Source organism: Amphiura filiformis, chromosome 5 (assembly GCF_039555335.1).
Source record: "Amphiura filiformis chromosome 5, Afil_fr2py, whole genome shotgun sequence".
Lineage (NCBI taxonomy): Eukaryota > Metazoa > Echinodermata > Ophiuroidea > Amphilepidida > Amphiuridae > Amphiura > Amphiura filiformis.
The window spans coordinates 22,769,877-22,797,325 of record NC_092632.1 but is presented as its reverse complement, the minus strand read 5'-3'; the positions used below and the strand labels follow the sequence as shown (position 1 = coordinate 22,797,325).

The 27,449-nt window shown below is 35.2% G+C and overlaps 1 protein-coding gene across 1 annotated transcript in view; it reads right to left on the bottom strand.

The window, feature by feature from the left end:
• Window positions 1–27,006, bottom strand: part of LOC140152072 (uncharacterized) — a 53,191-nt gene extending 26,185 nt beyond the window's left edge. Inside the window, exon 1 of the mRNA XM_072174371.1 lies at window positions 26,896–27,006. The gene's annotated coding sequence lies outside the window, so the exon portion shown is untranslated. The remainder of the gene's footprint in view (window positions 1–26,895) is intronic.
• Window positions 27,007–27,449: the final 443 nt, after the last annotated feature.

Below are 27,449 nucleotides of genomic sequence, written 5' to 3'. Positions count from 1 at the left end.
ATCAGACTATATTTGATGACAATTCAGATCAATTCGTCAGATCAAAGTTTAATATTTACATTGGTATTTCCGAAATCAGTAGTTCCACTGAATCCAAACAAGCTGATCTACGCACTGGTTTGACAACAACTCTCTTGGGTCGAACCAGAAATGATCTGTCCTGATAAAAATACAAAATTTAATGTGTTTTACTTGTGACTCACTTATTTATCACTGGCTCGCTTCTTTTTGACCCAATTTTTTCTTGCATCATTTAATATCATCTTATTTTCCTGTATAGAAAAATTAAGTGTATTTTTGAAATCAAATTTGCTGAATTTTAACTAAATTTTTGTGTATTATCCCTTGCAACTGATTTTCAATTTATTTGTGAAGAAAAAAATATAACTGTGTGAAATTTACCACCTCTACTGTATGCCTGTCATCTCATTATGTATCCTGTATTTCTAATACAATCATGATTAGAAAATAAAAATTATCATGACACTACTGTTACAATCACAGTGATGAATTATCATGCATTTTAAGCTGAATAGATAATTCAGTACAAAGACTTCCCTGCAATACACATTTAATTTATTTGTTGGTTTCCTCTATTACCCCCAAAAACATCACTATACCAACACCTTATTTCTTATGTATAAAAAATATTAAACAAAATAAAATTTGCTTGATTTTTACCAAATTTTTCTGTTTTCCCTTTTGTAATTTTAATGAAGAAAAAAAGGTAATCGTGTGAAATTCACCACCTTTACTATATGCCTGTACTCATTTGTAATCTAGTTCATTTTGATCATCAGATATTATCATGGCATTATAGTTGAAAGACTGCTTTGCATTAAAGTGATGGATACTCTGCATTCAGTTTAGTTGAATAGATAATTCCATATCAAACATGCGTGCATATGCAACTGACAATGCGATTTATTTGCTGCCTAGTAATAGAAATAAATTGGGTTAATTATTTTCAAATTTTAATCCATATAATTCGAGTAACCTTGAAATGGACAAAAATAGAAAGTTTCAGCTTTTTATTATATCAATAATGAGAAGTGTTTTTTCTTCTAAAATTGTACCAACTGAAGCAAAAGTAATTTCATGAAAAAGCTTCAATATTGGAACACTATGTAACCATGTGAACAAAGTAAACTGAAAAACAAAGAGTAATGAACAACACGAAAGAGTCAAAAACAACCTTATCTTTAATTAAAATATCTGAGCAATTCCAATCTTAGATTGGAGTGACCATTCTAAATACATTCACATAAAATAGAAAACCTGTCCATTTTACTTTTTCTTTTGTGAAAAGGATGCAAGATGGTCATAAAACTCATGAATATTTATAAACCCAGTTTACATTTTTTACTTTTATTACTTAACATGATTTTTACATCCTTTAACATTACTTTAAAAGAAGGCTGACATTTTGAAATGTTTGACTAGTGTAATCCACTTCATGTAGAAGGAGTTGTTTTCAAACAAATTTTCTGATAATTCTAGCAAATAAAACTTTCATTACATCACAGTCAAATTCAGTAGGTTTTAGTGATTTTATCCAAAGTGATAATGAAACTACAAAATGTCCATCAAAGTCTACTATCTCCTGGTAGGCATATAGATAATGTGGAATAGAAAATACAGCTTACATGTGAAGAACTCTCAGACTGTAAATCATTTAAAAACATCACTTAATACACATTTTCTATTGCATACTAATGTACTGATTTTGTTGTTGTTGTAGAAGTTCGCTAAATTCTTTGCTTCTTTTCTCTAAATTGTAGTTCTTCGTAAAAGCACTTACGAACTTTGGTGTAAAGCGCTATATAAGCATGATTTGTTGTTGGAATCTGTATCCTGTATGTAGCATTCCAGCAAAGCTACATCCAACCGTAAAATTGCCTTGAATACCATACTAAGGATTGACGCCTCCAGTACAACAGTATTTCCTTGGAAACAATTCAAAAGTCAATTCTTTGGTGAACTACCAATTTACATCACAATGAAAAGTTACTCAAACGAGACTTAATCACTTTATGACTGTGGCAAATTTGTAGCAATTTAGGGAAAGTTTGTTAACTCTGATTCTGGGTTTCAATTCATGTAGCCTTGGAAAGTTGGAAAAACTGCATGTCATTTTATTTTAAACTTTATCAGCAAAGGAAAAATAAGTTCAACTTGGTAATTTTTAAAAGCTTTAAAATATAAAAAAAATTGACATGCTTTTTATCTCTTTTTTATGCATATTGACAATGAGTCTCAACATCTACAATGGAGATGAGAAAAACAAAGCTTAATATTCTTGTATCAGACTATAGTCTATCCAATATAAGGTGGATCTTGACCCCATGGTGATACACCCTATCCCAAATGTAATCATGTTCCATCTTCATCTAGATGATCTCTTAGAGGTATGTTCTACAAAAAGTCGGCAATATGACCTTTGCCATTTGGGTAAGATCCATGCATTTTGGTGCAGGTTTTGTTCTACTGGACAAACTATAGCTTGGGACACCTTGGTCATGACCAAGCCTGAAAAAAACTTTTACAACAATATGACCATGTCATCAAATTGTACCCCAACTTATGAAGTTCAGGTGCTATGTTGATTGGACACATGTATCGGAGTATTAGCATGCTTGTAAATTGCATCAGAAATTTTGCACCCACTTTGAAACTTAAGCAAATTTTGGAGTGCAAATTGCAATGCACTAGAGCTTAGTTCGAGGTCTGGTCATGACAATGGTACAGTTCCAGTTGCTACTAATACTATGAAATCTATGAATTACAAATTGTCAATGCAAATCATCCATCAACATGTCCTTTTTGTAGAACACAATAAATGCCGCCATGTAGGCGTTTTACTATGGAAACAAAATTAACAAAGGTTTACACAATTATGCATTAGCATAGCATGATTAGATTGATAGGGTATAGCAACAATTAAATACGGTATATGAAATTGAAATGGCACCAAGAGATACCTGAAACACAATACACAAAAGAAGAGGGTAGCTCAAGTCTTTATTTTCATTATCATATGGACTGCTTTCAGTGTTAAGGTTCAAGTGTTATGGGTAAAACAATCTTATTTTTGCAGCAACTTTTCTTCATGAGTTTCAATATGTATGTAACTTGCAATTTAACCATTCTCCAAATTAAAACTGGCTAAATACCATATATAATCTATCAATTTTACAATCTAACACTTTGCAAGAATTCATAAAATTTTTGCAATTATGCGTTTAGTCCCGCTTTTAGTCTGCTATTTAGGAAACAATTCTATGACCTGATTAGTTACGTAGTAGAAATTGCATCAATGGATTCAATGTCAAGTTGTCAATACAAATTAGGGGACAATTTATTCTTCACCACTGCATGGTATACTTGCATATTTCAATTTTTTATTTACAGTTTTTGGAATGATAAAAATTAAGTTTGCTTATAATGCATGTACTTTGTAAAGGTTCAATTTGGGATGGCTGTGTGGTGTGATACTTTTTTTTGAATGCACAATTGCACATTAAAATGATTTGATGTCCATGAATATCATCTTTAATGATTTTAATTTAGGGCCCAATAAAACACCTCCACATCCACAGAGACAGTCTAGTCTCTGAATACCATTGGGAAATTAATATGGGATATAATTTTCACATTGAATCCCTGCATTTGATCCTAACATGAACTGTAGCAGTAGCTAGCGCAGAGTAGTAATTTATTTAAGCTAAAATCCTCCTACAGTGAATGCATAATGTGCATAGATGACATTGCTATCAGCAGTAGATAGCAGTAAATTGATGCTTACGTTTCAGCACTTTAGTTACAGGTTTTGGAGCAGTGTTTTTTAACTATGCACGCAGAGACACACATCCCCTAAACACCAGGGCTGTCTTAACAATTATAAGGTTCAATTAGTATTATCTTTTAATCATGTCCCAATGGAAAACCCAACATTTTTCAACACTGCCAAACACATTGGTGAGTTAATGCACCCAAGTTGCAAATTTCACAGTCCCTCGGAGCACTTTTACAAGCATTCACCTAAATGTCAAGTGACTCAAGTTACATGAAAATATATTATGTTAAAATTACCTGCAATTATGACACATTTTGTAAAGGAAAAACACTTGGTGACTGGTGAGCACCTTCAAATCCATTTGATAACTCTAACCTTAACCTTAATAGGAGAAACTGTATCTTGATGGCACGTTCATGCTTAATTACATTTCTCCATTGATCACACATGGCTTGTTTATTTTCTTTATTCTCAGTTTGCTCTACAAATACAAACTGTGTGTATATATAATTGCATTGTATGCCACTGTTCGAAAACTAAATTAAGCGAAGGCTAACCTTGACCAAGAAAGGCTGACCTTGACCAAGAAAACATATTATTTTTTTAAAGCATTGGTCAGACCATGTTCAGACTTTAGTCATTGTGTAAACTGTAACAATAAGAAATGTTTCACCATGAATAATTTTTAATCTATTTACGAATATGATATGACTCTTCCCATAATTTCTTACTTCAGATGAAAATTTTCATTTCAAAGCTTGTAAATATGATTGGCTTGGCTCTATGCAGAATTAAATATCTGCCCAATTTTGCACCACTTATATTTGTCAGTTAGGATTAATGCCCGGATGTTAAACGATATAGTCCATGCACTGGAAATTTCTGTTATAAAATTAAATAATTTTGAACTAACGGTTACATACAATGTTATTTTCGTGAATGGTGTGTAGGTGCCAAAATAACAACACACAAAACAGTAATTTTATTTTACTTTACACTTCTGTAAATTCTGCGAAATAAAGAACTCACACAATTTCCAAAATTCAAAAAAATGTCTCGTTATCAAATTTGCAAGTACGTAATGAACTGATCAATGTTCACTTTTAATTACTATACTTTCTGCACTCTCTACGTTTACTCATTGATTGACATGCTAAATGAACTCTCTGAATGTCATACATTGTGTGGTGTGATCAATAGTTAATAAGAGAAACAAAAACAAGTCAAATGGTAATCAATGTCATCTGAAGCTACTGACCCACTTTGGAATAGGTTTGCATCTACATGCGTTCATGTAGCAATTCAATGAAATTAGGAGAGCAGCTTTAGGCCTATCAATTTTTGCAAAACCTTGGATAATACCACAGATCCTGGATGGAAATAAACCAAAGTCTACTTTCAAACAAGGTTTGTGTTGAAAATAGAAAATTGATTGATCAGAAGACTTCATTCAATTATTGATAAACCTTGACCAGGCTAGCTATTTTGTCTTAATTAATAATAAATATTATTGCAAATAAAAGTAATGACTATTGAATGAATTAAAACCAGTATGCACCTCCTTCTAGAAACACTAATCAATGATTTGGCTGCACTGCTGCAGATGTGTCAAGTCGGTCAGTTTCTATTATTTCCTAACATCAGTTAAAATTACAGAATTTCTCTGAAAATGTACACTTTTCTTGTCCTTTTCCCCTCAAACCAAAGGTCATTCTCTTTGCTATAAACTTGTACATGCACCTGCAACCATCTGAATGAAACAGCATGAACACTGGCAATTTAGCTTGAAGTTCAAATGCAACCAACCTGTTTTGTTCTAATGTCTATTTTAATGAGCATACCCCATAGTGGCCATACCCAAGTAGCCTTTTAACAAGCTACTATATTATATATCAATACAGAATTTAAATCCATATGTATAATTATAAAACATGCTGAAAATATTAACCCACAATATGATTTTTGACAGAAGTTCCAACCATAATACATCACAGATTTCCATAAGATCCCAGCTTGTGTTTGAAACTTCTTGTCAGAAGTAAAAGAGTTAGCTACATGTAAATTGATCATACAGTAACAGTATAATGTGTTTTTTTTCAATGTAGTGACCTTTTCAAAAAGCTGGAACATGGCTGTGCCAGTAATGATCAAGTCATGTATGAATCAAGTTAAATCTACTGAGATGAAATTATCACACCATTGAATTACACTAACTATACTTTTTCATCTAATTTTGCACTGGGTACCTTTTAATTGTACTGCTATAATAGTGCTATTGTGCTAATGATAAATGCACTAAGCTAATGATAAATACACCATGTTCCATTCTAGCCACTTCAGTTATTGTCTATGTACACAATTCAATTACATGTAATTACATGACATAGTCTCTGATACATCATCTTGTATCCCCCTACATCCCAACCCTTTTGCTAACCGAAACCTTTTAACACTCCCCTGAAGGAACACAACACACAAGCATCTCATTATCCGAATGAAAACACCAGAAGCTCTACACAATCCACCATATCCACACACAGTCCTCCTACCTCATCAGGCCAACTCATCTCAGAAATGGACACCTTAGCCCCTGGGTAAGTGATAATGAAGATGAGAGCCAGGCTAGGATGCAAGAGGAGCAACCATGATGCAAGATGTCTGCACACGATTTCACATTGATACTCAATCTGTGTATCACTGAGAGTTTATGCATTTATACATATAGACTTAATTTCAAGCAAATTTAACAGAATTTATACCTCATAAAAAGAGCTACATGTGTATGTATCATCATTATTCATCAGTACCACAGAGGGTAAATGCACAACACTTATATACACTTATACAGACATCCAATTCTGTACAAAACAAACATAAATAGCTCAAAAAGATGTTGTGAACATATGGGTAAATGCACTACACAGAGATATTCTGAACAAATTGAACAGAATTAGCTCAAAAGATGTTCTACAACAATACTGTGGCACGTGATTTTGTGAACATCAACAACACTCACCCAGGAGCACTGTGAGGGTAATGCACTACACACAAAGACCTTACTTTTATCAAATAAACAGAATTGAATCAAAAGATGTACCAACCACCATGTCCGACACTGGGCAACAGTCATTCGCAGATCCAACTCTGGTCCGGTTCAAATATCATCAGCGGCACATCATACACAGACCTCTTGGAGCGAAATTGGGAGAATAAAGAGCTGAAATAGTGTGGTAATATAGGTACTATGGATCCACCTGTCATGGCTGTTAGACAGTTGAGGAAATCCAATCTGTCTTGTCTGATAGATAACAGTATGGAGGATGAACCCTAGTCCTACTTAAAATGACCATACAGCGTTCAAAAATATATTATGATTCTCTTGATTGGTTGGCATGATGTCGGTCATGCTAGCTCACTTCATCACATTAGCTGCTTCTCATGCACTCTGACATGAAGGGTACGTAGCTTACTTACTCTTGCACTCAATGGGGAAATCATGCCATAAGATATTAAAATAACAGTTTGTGAAACAATTCCAAAAATATAATTTTTGTTATTAGGGGGATCTTCCAATAATTACAAACAAAAAAGGCAAATTAGACAAATTGACTGGAACCGAAAGGCCCTCAATTTCCTTTGATAGAGGTGTGATTGTGTGAAATGGGTTAGTGTGATAGATGGAACATCCCGTACCGAGAGAACAATGGTTCCACAACTCTCGAAGAGGTATCTCAACTAGTTTTGATGTACATTTAATATACCGCACATTATACTAGTGGTATTTTCTTAAACGTACATGTACATGTGCAAGTAGGGCACGATAAACACTCAAAATAATTATTAGGGTCTACACAGTAGGACTTGCTAAACATACGCTACAGGTCTACTGTGATGAATACACCCACAACACAGTGAATACATGGTATGCTGCAATATGAGGATGATGTACGCACTGCTGTTATCTATTTGTGACGTGCTGATATCCGTCCTGTATTTCTGACAACGAAAATGGAGCTACATGTATACCAAACCCAGGCCTCTGGTTCACAATTAATATCCTTTCTGTAGAAAACATAACTTTGAATCCAAAATTAAGCAGATAGGAAAACTATACATAAGGTGCTAAATACATTTCTCTATTTACAAACTATATCAATTTGATGCTATACTGCTCATTTGCATTTATCATACATTGTAAGTATGTGCACGGAATAAAATTGCTGAATTTGTACCACTTATATTACACGTAATACATGATTTCATGGTACATATGTCCCTAAAATCTAACTAAACCTACCAGTAGATATGATTTGCATGTTTGAACATGAATTATGTTTAATTATCACTTTTTAAACAAAAACATTAAATTATATGAATCACAAGTTTCCATGGCAACATGATCACATAACACACTTTAAGCACAGTAATGATTTCTATTTTGCAACAATCCTGATGACATGATCCACAATGAGCAGTAATTTCAAGCTTGTCCTATTTAATGAATCTAATATTATCAGTTATTAACCTGACCCCGGCTGGTAAAAGCTTACTTATTTGGTTATATGTGTGCATGTACACGATATTTATCAAGTTATAAGATTATTAATTTATATATCAGATTTACATTTCAAGCTTTCATGTGTAATATTCATTGTATGAACACTCTTTTTTTTGAAAAGTTCTAAGACAGCTTTTGCATACTCTGTACACTATCTTGGCAATTAAGTATATATATTCAGATAGAAAAAAAAACTTTATTGTTATCAAAAAAATGTTTTTGTCTATTCACACATCTAGAGACAGGTGACCATTCATTTTAAAACATACATTTTTACACAATGAAGTTTCATTTGATCCCCATTCCAATGATACCCATTTTGCTTTCAAAATGAAAGAAACCAAATGTAATGATGTGTAGCAAGTTATAATAATTTTATGTATATTTTGGTACAAAAAGTCCTCTTCCAATTTAGTAATCAAATCAAGAAATAAAAGGTACCTTATTAAATTATATCAACCATAAGTTAAAAAGGGGACACGACACAGTAATTAATTGTTATGTTGATCAAGACTAGCAAATTAAACTCCTTTCCATATTCATTTACCCCCACAGCCAGCGGGGCCTCTGTCCGTCCGACATTTTATCAACGCATCTCTGACACTCACAGCTGTGTTATGGTATGTTTAGTTCTATTACAATTTATTTAATGACTAGTGATCTTTATCATCCCATGCAAATGCCCGCCGTCTAATCGGCACGGGCAATGGTGAATGCATGTATAAATTGGATTGGGCCATTTTTAATACCTTGCTAACAAGAGCCAAGTCTATAGATATGTATGCATGAATTTATAGACCTCATTATAAGTGTTATATTACTTTGATTCATAATTTAAGATGGTTAAGATTTGTCAAGTATGAGTCGGAATTACAGAACAAAATAAGTTTTCTGACATTTTAGAAATTGGATTGGTTTTTGGCAATTTGTTAAAATTTGGGTCAGATGGGCCCATAGGGTTTCATTTTTTTTCATCGCCTCAGAACTTTTGATTTGCAGAATTGTAATACATTGTACCAAAGAGCCAAGAAGCAGATTTAACAGATGTATGACAGGCTCAGATGCTTCTCCTTGTCTCCCTCCAGTAGAAACCATCCATATTAACAACTTTTTATGAATTTTCTGTGGTAAAAATTATCTAGATTTTACCACAGTGTACAAAAAGCTATCAAATCCTACATTAATTTAGTCACTGATTTTTAGGTCATTTTTCTTCTTTCAAATTTTACCAAATGCTTTCAGTTTCAGTGTCATTGTTGTGTAATTAATGAGTCACAAGCACTTGCATTCAGCTGTCCTAAAGTAAGGTCCATTGATGACCAGTGATGAGTCCAACCAATTATGATTGGACGCAAATATGCATGCAAGCACTTCGGGTTTCAGGTGTCTTTGTTTAATTAAATTCTTAATATTTACATACTGAATTCAAGATGCCGGAAATCTCCTTAATTCAGCAAGATTTTGTAATCAATTTTTCATCAGACCACTAACGGAAGCAAACTGGGATTCAATTTCATCGCACGTTGATGAGAACCATTGTATAAAGGTCTTACAACACATCTGATTACTCGGGTCTTAGATCATACCACTCTAGAGATCCGATAAGGCTCTGAAGTGACACCTGATTCTTGTTCAAAAAGCTGATCAAATTGATGAATTATCACTAAGTTGGTTACAAAATCAACATTGATCCCAGCAAAATCTATGTTACACCATACACGCTGATAATTTCCAAAGAACAATTCAGAGGTTGTTTTGCCTAGAAACTATAGAAGAATGAAAATCAAACAGATTCTTACAGATGGATTCTTCTAAATATAGGTAGAAATTGTATGTCAGAATATGGAATAGCTTCCATGGTCAGGAAAAGAAGTTTCAACCATAGGGATATGAAGATATCTTGTAGGATGATTTGAATGATTTCACTTTACAGACCTAATGCAAAAGAAGTATGCCCAAAGGCAAATTGTCTAATAGGCGAGACCAACGCACAAGCATGCTCCTCAGCTGCTTAGAAGTTCCTTTTTATCACCAACAGTTGCAGGCATGCAAACTGGAAGCAATAGGTTACCGCTTGTTCTTCGTAATTCATGATTAAATTTCATACTTGAAAGTTAAGTCTTGTTCTGGGGTCTTGTTGAAACCAATGTAAGATGATACAATCAAGTAATCTGATGTGGAAGCATCACAAATTGGAAGTCCTCAATCAGACCAGTTTTTTCTGTCTACATGCACCTTGATTCCAAATTGTCTACATACCCCCAAACCTTTCCCCTCAATATTGGGAATTCCCATCATGAAATGTTGAAACTACATCGGAATGCACAAAATTGGGAATATAAATTCTGATAGCTTTTTGGTGTAAATGTATCCCAATTACCAAATGTACACCCTGAATTTTTGGCTGCGAAATCCCACTGTTATATTATTGGTGACTCTGGAAATCAGTATATAATTTTGCGAAATCACCCATGATGAAAAGCCCACATTTTTTGTTAAATTTAACTTCGTCATGGGGGGGGGGGTGGAAAATTTCTGGAATAACGAAAAAAATTGTTCAATGAAATGGTACTATTTAGGTCAAAATTCATTCTAAAGGATTGGTGATAAGAATGCTGTTAAGACAAAACATAATACTTATGGTTACTTACCAAAGTTCCTTGGAAAATGATAATAATCACTTTTAGAAAATGTATCATAAACAAATTTCTCTAACTTCCTCCTATGCCATACCAGTTAGTGTTCAAGGCATAGGCCTACATGTTACATAGGTAGGTCCTATGTAAAAAAAGAATGTTTATTTATGCAACTGCAAACAGTGTGTTCAATTTACAGAGTCAATACATGTAAGTTTTATACATTTAGTCACATTATTTCTCCACCTCAACTCTTGCTACATCAAGTATATAAATATGGTGATCACCACAGTTTTCTTTCTTGGCTGACCTTTGGACAATTTAAAATGTAAACCCCGCAAACCTATTCTGCTCCTATAGTCCTATCCCAATGCAAATATACACACTTACCTAACCAGAATGTTTAAAGCAAATAATTCCAATCAAATAAAACACATTTATGTTTGATTTAACCAATCTTGAATTGATGAAGACATGTACAGTAGCAATCACCTATCACATTTATATATATTTCCTATTTGCTCCTACACTCCAGCAGCACAAATTAGCTGACAGATATTTACACTTTGCAAACAAACAAGACCCACAGCTTCAGTATCCCACCAAGTTTCTCCGATTCCACTTCTTGTTATCAAGCAAATAGGTCGTGCCCTGGCATCGAGGGGTTCCCACGATGCTTCACTGTCGGCCCACGATGCATTGCTGTCACACAGTAGACTCGTTTACCTTATCAAAATAAAGTCTTACCCAAGTATTGCATAGCGATTATGTTCTAAGAATAATGCTCTAAGAGTATCATGGGAAAATTATGAGTGAACTATTAATATTACATTTCAGAAATTAAATACAGCATAATCTTTTCAGCATATAGTTTACAATACATTACCTGGACAGCTGAGCCCTTGAAAGTCCTTTTGGTATATCCGATAATGTAATTTTCTTGGTTGCTCTTTTCCTACCAGTGTGATTTCAAGCATGTCTGAAGAGCTTTTACTACACACACCAGGTGTGCTATCTTAGAGCGAGTTCGCCCTGCGTACTCAAAATAAAGAATAAAGTGCACAGCGACTGGTAATTTTCCCTGACCTATGGGAATTTTACGGAAAGCTCTCTTTTTAAAAAGGCTGTTACCGTGTTACTGACACTGCTAAGAGCACGGCATCCATTGATTAGTGGCTCACGAAAGGCATAAATGAAAACATCAAATTGAGAAAAATTTGGTTGCGCTTGAATCAAATGGGTCAGCGAAAGAAGAGCAAGGCCATTTATTGGATAAATGCCACTTAATATAGTCCCAGGTAATTTGGGTCAGCCAGCCAGCTTTTCATCTAGTGAAACTAAATACTAATTAGGAAAATGGTGTAATGCCATTTTTTACAAATCCAATAAAGCCTATTTCTTTTTGCTGGAAGTACTATTCATTCATTTAACCGCCCATGCCCTATAAGTATAAGCACCCCATCAGTACTCTACACTGTTTGTACACATGATTCTCCATCATGTGCAGGAACCAACTACACATATAAGGAACCATCTCCAAGTTCGGCGCTCAACATCACACAAGTCTAACGATATCTTTGAATACATTTTCTTTGACCTAATCACATAATAAACAGGCGATTTGTGTGTTTGCAGGTTAGAAATGCCATTCAGATCTTTCATGAGGTCAAGTAAATACAACTCAATACACATCCTCACCTATAGTATTTTGACAATACATAGGAAAGTCTGACAGAAACTAAAAAGCACCTGAAATACCTATACAATGTAGTTCATGGTCTTGGTCAGGTCACCTATAACAATTGGAAAATGCCTCAAATAATATCAAATTTACATTGTCTGTAACAAAATATGCATTGAATTACTTTCCAAATTTGGCCATGATTGGACAAATTTTGTTCAACTTCAATCCACTTTCATCAATCCACTTTCATCACCACCAGAGACAAATGAACTTGAAATTGGAACCCTAGATACAAGCTCCCATGTCTATGCCTTTGGTGACAAACATGATGACAAAGAAACACAAAAGCTGCATCACAAACTGGATATTGGAGGCCAGAACTCCAAATAAACTTTGGGGTCAACTACAGCTCAACAACTCCTCTGACCTGGCTAGAATATGACTAGCAATACCAGCCCAGGGAAATCTACCATCTCAGATTCAGGTTCATGGTTAGGAATAGGATGCAGGGTTGGCATGGAATGTGGGATGGACACAATCAGGGATGGTTTGTATGTTCTGTGCAAACTACCACAGTTGGCAGTTGCAAAATACCACTTTGGATTTAATATTCCTTCATGTAATTTTACACAAAATTATGGTTAAGATCAGGGTTAGGATTAGGCTTAGGGTAGGATTAATTAGCTTACACATAATAATTACATGAAGGATCAACCAAAATTTGGCATCATATCCTACATGTAGGACGATAGTCACAACTTATCTGGGGTCCAACATCTGTGAAGATGCAAATAAGAGCAAAAATGAAATTGCTCTCCAAGATTAAGATACATCATTTCATTCACCTTCAATGTCAAATGACGAAACATATATCCACAGAGCGAGCTGTATATCCAAAGAGCTATAGACCTGTATATTTACAGCTCTATGAGTATATCCTACTACATCATGTACCAAATACTGAATAATATCCCTAAAAGACTGGGTTTTATTTTTCAGTTAATATGAGGAACTGGAATTAAGCATTATAATTTCCTTTATGGAAACCACATTACCCTCCAAATACCAAACTTTCCCTGGGAGAAGTTTCCTGGACATTTTGAGGGACCAAAACTGCTAGATGTGTTTCTGACAGCCTGGACTTGGCACGATGTTATAAATTTAAATCTAGCAAATTGTTTATATTAGATGACAGTATTCCTCACAAAATAATCAAAATAATGTATACATATCCACACATCACAGCTGTGACATACATAAATGCAGTGTTGTGCTGGTAGAATCATTTTTGGAGGCAGTCCCTTTCTGGAATGTAAATTGGCCATCACTACCAATTCCAGGATTTCAACAACAGCTTTGATGGGAGTTCATGATGAAAGGTTTCCTTTGCTCATGTTTTGGCACAGCCATCAGCACAAATAATGAGGGAAGGAACTAGAATTGGATTTCAGAAACTATGATAAAATGACTTTAAAAAATTCAAATTTTTACCAAATTTCTTGCCCAAATTCTAGGCAATGTCATAGCCTACACACAATTATTAACATTCACATGAAAAAAAAAGTGACAACTGTGAACCATCCATAATTAGCATATTTTCTCTGCATTATAACAAACCAGGATATCACTCTTAAGGAGAGGGGCACATCCCATCTTCAATTTCATCAACTAAAATGCCACCGAAAAGTGGACATATTTGTTGGATTCCTTTTTGTGAGCACTGCAACCATTCCAAACAGATCTGCTTGCTTAAATAAAATTTTGCTTAGTTAATTTTGCAAATTTTGCATTCTAGACTTGCATTTAGGCCTAAATAAATGGTTACTTGCATTTTTAATTTCCCATATTTTTACAAAATGCAGTGCAAAAATATCAACTTTTCAACTATTCAGTACCAGTTGTTGAGGTCAATAACCTGAAAATTGAAATGAAATTGACCATTGTAACAACTGCAACCACCAGCATATGGTATTCATTTAATACTGCTCAAATTTGTGAATACACTAGTCAATGGTCAATTTGTGGTCACAGAATTACAGCAATCCATATCATCCTTGACCAATGATCATGATTGCGTACCTACAATTGCCAGTAATTTCAAGCCAAGTATGGTCATCTTATCTTGTCTATTCTACATCCATAATTGGTCAAATATGACCTATGGATAACCTTGCCTTATATCTTTTTTTAACCAACTCATTGATCATTACTATCAATTTATCATTTATCTATTATACCATGATTACTCTCATTAACCTTGGGAATTTGAAACATCTTCCATCATATAGAAGACTGATCTTACCCCACAATAGCGTATTGCCCTTGATCAGAATCAATTCTCTCAAATATCTCTGGGCCTTTTACCCATTCATAAAAATTTTATAACTGTGTGCACTATGCCTTCAATTGATAACGTTGATAATTATAATTTATATATGACCTGTGAATAACCTTGCACATCTTTTTTTTAACCAATTTTGATTAATTCATAATCATTACCATATTGTCATTTATCTACCATACCATCATTAACCTTGGTCGTTTGAAACATCTTCCATCATCTGGTCTTTATACCCACAATACCTGAATATCCCTGCCTTTGACCAGAAAGTGTGTGCACCACATGCCTGCAACTGAGGATATTGACCAGAATACTGTAATACGGTTCACATCATTATAAACAGTGGACACACACCAACCATGGACACCTCAACATCCTCTGCTCTTTCCCCCACCAGCGTGTTGCTGGTATAAGGTCAGGTGACCCAGGTCTCTGTTGGATTGTAAAAGTTCAAGCGAGTCCACAGTTTGGCGCAGAGTTTCAAGTGTTCCAAGTCTTCGCTTAATACTGTATTGTCTGTAATAAACGCCCCCTCTAATTTTTCAATGAGAAGTGACCAAAATCCATGCCTTATTATGTGAGTATTAAAGCTTAAAACATACATCAGTGCTGGCTGTCACAATCGAAAAATTGTCCCATTCAAACTCCACATTGCAGCGTGATGCGATGCTTTTAAAACATTGCAGCATCGCACAATGAAATTAAAATGTACATTTCAATTTCATTGATGATGCAATGTTTTTTAGCATGTGGGGACTGCATCTCCTTTTATTCTGCTGACCTTGATCTTCCAGCAGCAAATCACAAGCGTGCACAGCTGCGATATCGCAGCAGGATGCGAAAAAGTTGAACAAAATTCAACTTCTAATCAGATCACATCACGCTGCGATCTGGAGTCTGCATCCAACTTTATATCAGTAGACTACAGTACAACTAGTCATGCACATTACACCTGTATCCCGACATACTCCATTTATTATGAAATACTGGAATTTCAAACATATGCCTCCATCATATGCAACATTTGCACACATGTTTTCAAAACTATAAATATCAGGAGGATTCTTTCTATAAATAAATTTAATAGAATGGATGACCGTAGAATGAACCATCATGTTTCCATGGTGATTGAATTGATTGACATTTTGGATCCAAAGCACTTTATCGTTGTTCAGATTTCTTAAAACATCACATACAAGAGATGATTCAGATAAAATTGAAACCACATTCAGAAGCCACAATGAGTAATGCTTGGAATGAACAAATATCTGAATATCGAACAACAATTATATCCACAGACCACATTATTTAGTCAAAATTCTACAGGGCAAAAATTTAAGGTGGTAATGGAGTCATTTTCTAGAAATTAGGAAATGCTTTAAGCATGTTTTAAACAGATTAATTGAGTAGGGTAAAGTACACTGATCAATGTGCCTTTTGTTTGAAGCAAATCGGACATACAGTTTCCATAATACATCAAATTATATTTTCTTTGTATCCTATTGTTTTTGTCAATAATCAATATAGTTAATGAGCTAAAAGGACTGTAAAGGCTCATTAATATGTAATTTTTGCCAATATTTTGCTAAAAACCAATGCATAAATGTTCATGGTACTTTTATTTTACATACTTTTGCCCTGAAACTTGGTCAAAGTGTTTCTAATATGTTCTAATGTATTATATAGTGAAGCCGCCCCCTCATTAGCATATTTGCATAATTAATGAGCTAATTTGCATAAATGCTAATTAATTATGCAAATTAGGGCGGCTAGCTCATTAATTATGCATAAATTATCTGGAAGTCATTGGGAACACTTTGACCAAGTTTGAAGCCAATATTCTATGAAATAAAAATGTTATGAACATTTATGCATTGAATTTTAGCAAAATATTGGCAAAAATTACATATTAATGAGCACTTTCAAGTCATATTAGCTCATTAACTGTATTGATTATTGATAAAAACAATACAATACAAAGAAATTTAAAATGTATGTATTATGAAAACCGTATATCCGATTAGCTCCAAACAAAAGGCATATTGATCAGTGTTCTCTGCCCTACTCAATTAATATGTTTAAAACATGAACAGAGCACTTCCAAAATGCCTCCAATACCACCTTAAGTGTGGAATTCAGTATTTGTGGTTCCTGAAGCATTTATGTAGTCTCTCTACGGATTACTACTGTTGGTCTTCAAAAGTTCCCTCCTGCATTGATACAACCTTGATGTCTTTTAACTTGATGTTTTGCCTTGTGTGTGGGTGTCTTTGTGGGGGTGGGGGGTGCAAGGTAAAAAGTTAATTTTGGTTTTTTCAAGGCAGCCAACAAATTTGGCTAAAGCCAATGAACTAGGGAACCAATAGAATGTGTCCACAAATACACATGGGAGAGGGCACCAATTCAAAGGCATCCAGAGCACCCAAACTTCTTGCCTTCAGCATGTTCAGTGCCTATGGTTATTTGCTTCTTGGGTGTGTGGGGGTGGGCAACTGGAATTATGTCGCAATTAGGTGTAGACAATAGGCGCCTATTCCAGGTGTATGTGGGAAAATGCATTGATACGATATCACCAAGTCTTGAGGTTGCAGGTAAAATATCCACATAATTTGCAGTATATTGTGTATGTAACAAAATTCTCCCCAAATGTATTGGTGAAATGATGTTTACACTAATATCTTCATAACATAGACCATGTTTTCATTCGATTCGCTTGTTTTTCTTCATTCCTTGGAAGCACCAAACAAACAATTTGAATGGTGACAAAAGCTTTTGTGTACTGCTCCCAGGTACCTCGCAATAAGCAGATGACATGATTGTTGTTGCTTATTCAGATAAAAGTAATTCATGCTTTTAAAAAACAACATCAACTCTGTTTGAACCAGCCTTGACCAAGATTCCAAATATAGAAAAATAATTAGGATAACAAAATATATATTTATTGATCAACTGTCAGTAATGGTAAACATTTTCATCCACAGAGAGAGTAGATATTAGATATTTATTAAATTAAGAAAAAGCATGCCTGCAAGATTAAATTTGCCAACACAATTAATTTGAATTGCAAACTTGTGTGTATAGTGATTCTGTTTGAAAATGAAATAATTATTATTTCTGGGTGAGTGTTGTTGTGTCTTGTTATTGCTGAGCCTACAATCTAAGCAATTATAGTTTTGATTTTATTTAATATAAATAGCATACTTCAGATTCAACAGTGTTTTAAGTACAAAATTATAATTAGTTAATTTTTTTTAGTGTTTTACACATGTGAGGATGCCCCAAAAAACATGAGCTAATTGTCTCTTCAGCTGACAACTGACATCTAACAACATAAAAAAGGGGGAAAATTGTTAACATTTGGTCATGGATGTTGGTCAAGTGAAGATGAAACACCTGTGGTTTGGGACTTTAACCCCCTAAATGTAAGCCTACTTGTAGACAAGAAGTTGTAGAACTCTTAGAAATCTCAATATAGTCAACAAAATTAATTTAATTGAATACCTGATTTAGAGAGAAATACACCAAATGACCCCTTTTATAAAATAAATACTGACTACCGGTAGCTTACCCATCCGAAGCCATTTTTTTGGTCATTAAGTGATGATATCTCCAAATTTACATCTTTTTGGACAAATGAATGGTCCTGATTCAGTCACATAAAATATCTTTCCAATTATATAAACAGATCCAACCAATTGTTTACATATTTTCCATCTGACTCCACTGAACTTCCTAGTTAGTATTATCGGCAGCTTTAGGGCACACAGTCAAGGTGTTAGAAAAGTCAAGTGAATTCGACCATGAATAATTGGTTTGGATGCAACAGCCCATTTTCAAATTTTGTTGACCTGACCTGAATAATGGTTGAAATTTAAAATACTCTTACATTTTGTCAAAATGTGGCTCTCACATAATAGCTGAAAATTCACACCAGCTAAAAATTAATACCATATTTTGTTCATTGATATTCAAATTTACATAATGTACATGTGTACAGCAAGTACTGTATACTCTCTGAACTTGTAAAACTGGAACCAAAAATTACTAAAAAAACCACAAGCTCAGATTTTGATGATACCGATTTTAAAAGTAAGAGACTGATCACACCAAGATGGATTGGATGATTTGGATCCAAAGCAATTCTTAATATACATTTGACAAATGCGCATGCCTGTTTTCTGTTTGGAGGGGGGGGTGAGAGAGGGAAGGGGTGCATGTGTGACTGAGAGCTGACCATGCACTATGAAACTGGAGAGAAGTACATTGACCAACTTACTAAGGAAAGTGCATGCTTGGTAGATTTGATTAAAGTCTAGTTTGAAACTTCCTGACAATCTCAAAATAATATGAAACAAGGATGCAAAGCGCAAAGCCTTTAATTAGACCAAGATTTGTAACCAAGTGAACTCTCTGAGGCAATTCACAATCGTACTTCATGTCAGACTTGTCTCACACGAATTGAAATTCTCAATTTCTGTCGAATTTCCTTTACAATTACAGACATGTTGCTGCAGATATCAGATATCCATTCCAATGTACATGTATATCTTTATATTTTTTGGGGGGGAGGGGGGGGGGGGAGAGGAAGGCTTTAAAACATTTAAACCACCATCGAACAAATTATACTTCAAATTACAATGTTATCCAGCATAATGATTACATCAATATCAAATCTCGGCTTTTTAACATACAACGTGACAAAATCCATTTGCTGTCATCCCACTTTTTCACCTACAAATCTGGAGCACATGCGTCAAATTACAGAATTCTAATTTTTCCACTTCATCAACATCAAATCTTAACACTTATGAGCTTCAGGCTCCAGGCTTGACTAAAAAGCCACACAGATATAATTATTAGAGTTAAAATAAATTTGTACATAAACTACGGAACATAACTTACCTGCCTGCAAGAAATTTACAAGCCAAAATTTATCAAACAAACGGAATCGTGACAAATCCAGATATTCAAGTAGCTGCTACTCCTACCTGTACAACCAGGTACAAAGCTGCACAAGCAAGCAAGCAAGCCAATACACAGCGCAGTGTGTCACACACTGCATACGCACTGACTGACAGAGATGTGCATACTATTATTAAACAGGCCAAAGCTCCACGTGGAGCTAGCTATCATCTAAGGCAAGGGAAGCCCGCTCCATTTATTAACAGCATTCATTGGTTGGCAGTGATGTCATCCAAACAGTCAGTCAATACAGGCTTTGACTAGGGCCATAGAAATCACCAATGTGTAATGAAAGTGTAGACTTGATTCAAGTCTGCTATATTGGAAGCTCAATTTCATTCATAATGTAAATGCATGTGCATGTAAATCCAGGGATGTAAATTGTACTAAAAAGGAATCCTGATGATGATTATAAATATTGAGCTCTGTGTAATGATGCCAATGACCATTTTCCTTTTAATGATTCAAGTCTACAATAATTGTATATCTTCTCCTCTTCATTCCCAGTGGCGGCACTATTGGGGGAAATCCCCCCCCCCAAAAATATTTTTCTTGCCCTCCCCCCACTTTCGAGGCAAAACCCCTCAAATTACGTAAATTTCCACTTTTTGTGGTAATTTTGCGCAAAATTGGTTGATTTTGCCCACCCCCTGAAATTCACAGTTTTATTTGGAACCCTTTCTGTTGGGGATAGGAGAAAGGGGAGGTGAATGGGCAGAAATTAGGTTAGGCAAACATGTTTTCTGTCAGATGACTCATGTAACTCAAGCCTGAAGTATTGATACAATATCATCACCAAAGTTCTAACAATATATGCAGCATTTTACATGCAATTTATATTCAATGCAAACTGCAAATTCTAAACATCAAATTTTCAAAAAATTTATCCAGCAAGTGACCATGTCAGAAACATTATTAATGGCATGTCAATACTGAACTGTGATGTGGTCATGCAAAATCATGAGTCAGAATTGCATAAAATCAATTTTCACTAAATGTAATTTAAAATACTGTACACAATTTATAAACTGTACACCAGAAACCAGTACAACCAAATACATTGTGGGGCTCAAGTAGAGTCCCAAGTTTACCATTTTCTAAAATCCATTTTCCGTGTTGTAATCCGTGTTGTAAAATTTGTAAATCTGTGTTAAATGAATAAAGCTTAAAATGTATAAACAATGATTTTAATATCACAATAAAGTGTTCAATATCGCGATCAATATGCTCCGATTGGAATAATCTCACAATGATAGACCAACTGTTATGATGTTTGGAGCGATATAGGGGGGTTATGCCTTGATAATATACCTTTCAGTATTATTAAACAGTTTTTATCATAACTAGAATAAATACAAATAATATGCAATATGCAAATCAGGGGCGTCTATTCTTCCGTTAATCGCCCCCAAAGGGGAGGGAATAATTTTACCCCTTTGGGGAAGAATTTTGCATGTTGAAAAACAAAAAAATAGAGGGGAAAAACAGAAGAAAGTCAACAGGATTCAAGGAAGATTAAAAATAAATAAAATGAACTAATTTGGGGGAAAATGTATAACTGGAACATGTATTATTATGTTTTATGGCTATTTTTGGAATGAAATAGATGGTCACTGGCTGGCAGTGACTGCTCTACATTACAAGGTTGGTGAATTCATCAAGTGTTATTTAGGGAAGAATTATAATGGGTACATAGCATTAACATACATGTAGTGGCCCCTTGGCTTTTACCCATTCCCATCCCAAAAATAATTATTTTGAGGGAAACCGTGGACTTAAAGCTACTTAAGCATAAAACAGGGAAAAAGTTGGGTCAGTAATTCTTCCCTGCCTGGGCAATAGTGACTAGTGGTCATACTATAGGTAATAATGCACACAAAGATTAAGGGAGCTCTGCTTTACATATTTCATACAAAATCGAGGGAAGCATTTGGGATTCTAAGGGAAGACAGACCCATCATTTAGTTAACAACTCTATTGTCCAAGTTTGTCTTCTCTTTTATACCTCAGCTTCAGAACCAAATCCTTGATTATCCTTCCCTAGGCCTAGATGCAATAGTTCAGTGGCAATCTCCGAACTCTGCTGCAGAAGAATTTTAATTCTAAGGCTTTATAAATCAGGGGCATGTGATTCATTATAAAAGAGCTGAAAATGATGAAAACAGTTAGCAAAAAGCTAAAAACACCAAGCAAAAAGCTGCACATGATTTGGGAAGGTCCTATATTTTTGTACAGAGCAAGTATACTAGTACAAAAAAAGCTGAAAATCAAAACAAAAAAGGTGAACTTTCACGCCCCTGTAAATAAATAATAAATCACAGCTTGCTCTGAAAATAATAAAGAGCCTACATGTAGAGGTGTTTGCCAGCCTGTCTTCCCTTTGAACCATTAGTCCTTAGATTCAATGGTTCAGTGTCCAAACTGTACCATCTAGGAATGAATTTGATGTTTTTAGGGAAGACAGAATAGAACAACTCACAACTTAGCCTAACAGTTGTATTTAAAGAAGTTTCTGGGTCTGATAACACACCTATATTCATGCAGGGAAGGGAGGGAACAAGAAAAATAAGGAAAAGTACATGTAGATAGGAACCAGCCTAAAATTTTCCCTTTTGGGTCCATTTTTTGGGATCTCCTTTGGGGAAGAATCTGGGGACGGATGTGACACAGCGCGGTAGGGGGAGGGAATAATTTCAATTTTCTGGAAGAATAGACACCCCTGATGCAAATAAGTTCATTTATATTCAGAAATATGCAAATTACATGACACAAAACTATGCAGCACATCAAGCCACCATAAACTATTTACCAAGTTTGAAGCTGAAGGTAATCGATTATTGCATTTAAGCTGCAGAGTGATTTAATGAAAATGTAGGCAAACTATGCAAATAAGCTCATTAATATTCATAAAAAATATGCAAATAACAAGACACATAAGTATACAGCACATAAGGCCACCATATCCAATCACTGTACCAAGTTTGAAGTTGATCAGTTATTGCGTTTCAGCTGCAGAGTGGATTGATGAAAATGTAGGCAAAATATGCAAATAAGCTCATCAATATTCATAATATGCAAATAACATGACACAAAACTATACAGCACATCAGGCCACCATATCCAATCACTGTACCAAGTTTAAAGTTGATCAGTTATTGCGTTGGAGCTGCAGAGTGGATTAATGAAAATTTTGCTTCCGCCAGGACAGGCAGACACTCAGCCAAACAAACAACCAGGCAGGCAACCATCTGAATGATAACATAAGCCCCACATATGTGGGGGGGGGCTGGGGCCAAAATTGACACACACAACTCATGATTGTTTTTAACTTTTATTTCTCTTATCTTTTAACAATTTTTGTCACATCATACAAAAATGCCATTTTCCGTATTGTACCTCTGATTCCGTGATTTTTTTCCATTTTCTGTAAAACGGAAAACTTCGGACTCTTAGGCTAAAGAAGCTAAAATCATGTTGTTTTTTAAAATATATCAGTAAAAGGGTTTTTCTGTTCTCAGACTCAACAACCAACAGTGAATTTCATTTAACAGTGAATTATAATGGAATACAAAAATTACAAAGTTAGAATCTTTTATTTCATACAACTGTGTACCGTACTGTATACTATACCTATTACCATACCACTGTTGTACCATATGTCACTAGTTTAGCTTCAATATGCCAAACATTTTTGTCATATGTGTAATATAAACTTCTTTTGTCGCCAAAAGGTGCTGGATTCACTATACTTCAAGACAATTTTTCCAAACCCATCCCCTCATGTCAAAAAGAAATCTATGCCTCCGGGGACATATTCCAAGCAGATCCCAAGACTCACTCCTCACCCCGACGAAGAGGGGTGTTGACTGAACTTGATGCTCTTACAAACCCAAACAGCATGAACGATGCCTGCCCCCTCAATTATTATGTTTCCCCCAAATGAAAATGTCTAGATAGCCACTGCTTGGACAGTCTCAGGCAATATTTCACCCAAACCCAATCACTCCTCCTACCTTAAGGGGGTACTACACCCCTGGCCAATTTTGTACCTATTTTTGCACTTTTCTCAAAAAATATAGCGCATTGGTGAGTGCTGACAAATAAGATATATATATATGTATATTATGGGCAAGGACTACAACTACTGCATTGAAAATTCAGCAACTCAAGGCAAGTAGTTATTGATTTATTGATCAAATATTGATTTTTCCCTCATTTTTGACTGTAACTCTGCAACTTTTGTCTGTGCTGTTAATAAAATTCCTAGTGCAATAGTTGTACTATATAGTCCTTGCCCCTACAATATACATATCTTACTTGTCACAAATGTGCTATACCGGTAATTTTTGAGGAAAAATGCAAAAATAGGCACAAAATTGGGCAGGGGTGTAGTACCCCCTTAAAGGTGGGTAACCTGATTGAGAGCCTCATCCCCCCACTTTGCCCCATCAAAAATGCAGATTTTGGTATTAGATGAAAGCTCGTATTTTTCTCAAAAACATATCATTGGCGTTTCAAATCGGTTTCAAAACTGTTGAATAAGTCCTCACTGTGGTAGACCTAGGCTATACCACGTTTGAGACTTATTTGACAGTTTTGGATGATATCTTCGAAATACAACAATTTGGAACTCAAATTTGGAACTCAATATGTTCCTGAGAAAAGCTCTCATATCTCATCTCATTTGATATCAATTTATTATCGTACATGAATATCATTAACAGAAACACTACACTGTATCATGATTATCATGCTGTATTTAAATGTCACTAAATTCAGACTGACTCGCCTTTTGGTCTAAATGAACATTATTGCGAAATGTCGAAGGTATGACCCGAGGTACATGTATTAACCCCCGAGTCATGATGCGAGTGGTGTCAAATGAAAGAGAAAAAAGTAAAGAATATAGGCCTAATATAAATATTTCCCCATCTGGGGCCACACTCTAAACATCCAGGTCAATGTTCACACCCGGTATTCAAAAATATACCGGTAATAGCCGGACTCTTAGGCTAAAGCCGGACTCTTAGGCTAAAGAAGCTAAAATCATGTTGTTTTTTAAAATATATCAGTAAAAGGGTTTTTCTGTTCTCAGACTCAACAACCAACAGTGAATTTCATTTAACAGTGAATTATAATGGAATACAAAAATTACAAAGTTAGAATCTTTTATTTCATACAACTGTGTGCCGTACTGTATACTATACCTATTACCATACCACTGTTGTACCATATGTCACTAGTTTAGCTTCAATATGCCAAACATTTTTGTCATATGTGTAATATAAACTTCTTTTGTCACCAAAAGGTGCTGGATTCACTATACTTCAAGACAATTTTTCCAAACCCATCCCCTCATGTCAAAAAGAAATCTATGCCTCCGGGGACATATTCCAAGCAGATCCCAAGACTCACTCCTCACCCCCGACGAGGGTGTTGACTGAACTTGATGCTCTTACAAACCCAAACAGCATGAACGATGCCTGCCCCTCAATTATTATGTTTCCCCAAATGAAAATGTCTAGATAGCCACTGCTTGGACAGTCTCAGGCAATATTTCACCCAAACCCAATCACTCCTCCTACCTTAAGGGGGTACTACACCCCTGGCCAATTTTGTACCTATTTTTTGCACTTTTCTCAAAAAAATATAGCGCATTGGTGAGTGCTGACAAATAAGATATATATATATGTATATTATGGGCAAGGACTACAACTACTGCATTGAAAATTCAGCAACTCAAGGCAAGTAGTTATTGATTTATTGATCAAATATTGATTTTTCCCTCATTTTTGACTGTAACTCTGCAACTTTTGTCTGTGCTGTTAATAAAATTCCTAGTGCAATAGTTGTACTATATAGTCCTTGCCCCTACAATATACATATCTTACTTGTCACAAATGTGCTATACCGGTAATTTTGAGGAAAATGCAAAAATAGGCACAAAATTGGGCAGGGGTGTAGTACCCCTTAAAGGTGGGTAACCTGATTGAGAGCCTCATCCCCCCACTTTGCCCCATCAAAATGCAGATTTTGGTATTAGATGAAAGCTTGTATTTTTCTCAAAAACATATCATTGGCGTTTCAAATCGGTTTCAAAACTGTTGAATAAGTCCTCACTGTGGTAGACCTAGGCTATACCACGTTTGAGACTTATTTGACAGTTTTTGGATGATATCTTCGGAAATACAACAATTTGGAACTCAAATTTGGAACTCAATATGTTCCTGAGAAAAGCTCTCATATCTCATCTCATTTGATATCAATTTATTATCGTACATGAATATCATTAACAGAAACACTACACTGTATCATGATTATCATGCTGTATTTAAATGTCACTAAATTCAGACTGACTCGCCTTTTGGTCTAAATGAACATTATTGCGAAATGTCGGAAGGTATGACCCGAGGTACATGTATTAACCCCGAGTCATGATGCGAGTGGTGTCAAATGAAAGAGAAAAAAGTAAAGAATATAGGCCTAATATAAATATTTCCCCATCTGGGGCCACACTCTAAACATCCAGGTCAATATTCACACCCGGTATTCAAAAATATACCGTAATAGCCCCCCATAATGCATCCAACTCTGGATCCAACTGGGAAGCTTGTCAAGTGACAAGTCAAATCACTGCCTGTTCACTGCCTGAATAAACGTATATCGATTGCCGGAATCATGGAGACCGATCGAAAACATGAAGACAACGGGTCGAAACAAGATGAGAGACTGTTGTAAAGAAATACCGACTGTTGCACGGTTTACATGCAATCGCCCCGCCGCATTAGTACACTACGGTATACACATTGATATACTGACATACCGTAAATACTACTACCGTACCGGTACGTGACCCGCCGTTATACCGGCCATACAAATCTCTATCTATCACACTTCTATTTCTACTGTCATACTTACCAATACACGAGGTTACAGCTGAGAGACCGCTTAAAACAAAATGTGACATTAAAATCCCTCCTATACCAGTATATGTGAAAATATCAACCAAAAAATACCGGCCTAATCTACTACTTCGACACTACGCACAGCTGATTACCAATTCATAAAATGCATGGCAAAGTTCATTCACTCACACACACAGTCATGCGCTGTGTTCTGAAGACCCAAGTCGCGGTATTTCCTTTCAAAATGTCTGGAAAGATTCAAGGCAATGTTTATCAAACCAGAAATTCTTTTAGCTTGAAAAATTGTAGAGGTAAAGTTTAAAACTGAATTTGACAAATCCCCCCCCCCCCCCCCATTTCATTTTCATGAAAACAGAAATGAATCAATGAATGTCAATAAAACAATTTTTGGACTTTCACATCTATTTCAATTGTGCACTTTTAGACTTTTAATTAGTTTTAGACTGAACTTAACCAAAGAAAAAGGGAATGCCTGTGGCAGAACTTGTGTCTTTCACAGAGAACTCGATTTATAATATTTTTGGCCATCGGATACCAGAATGATGA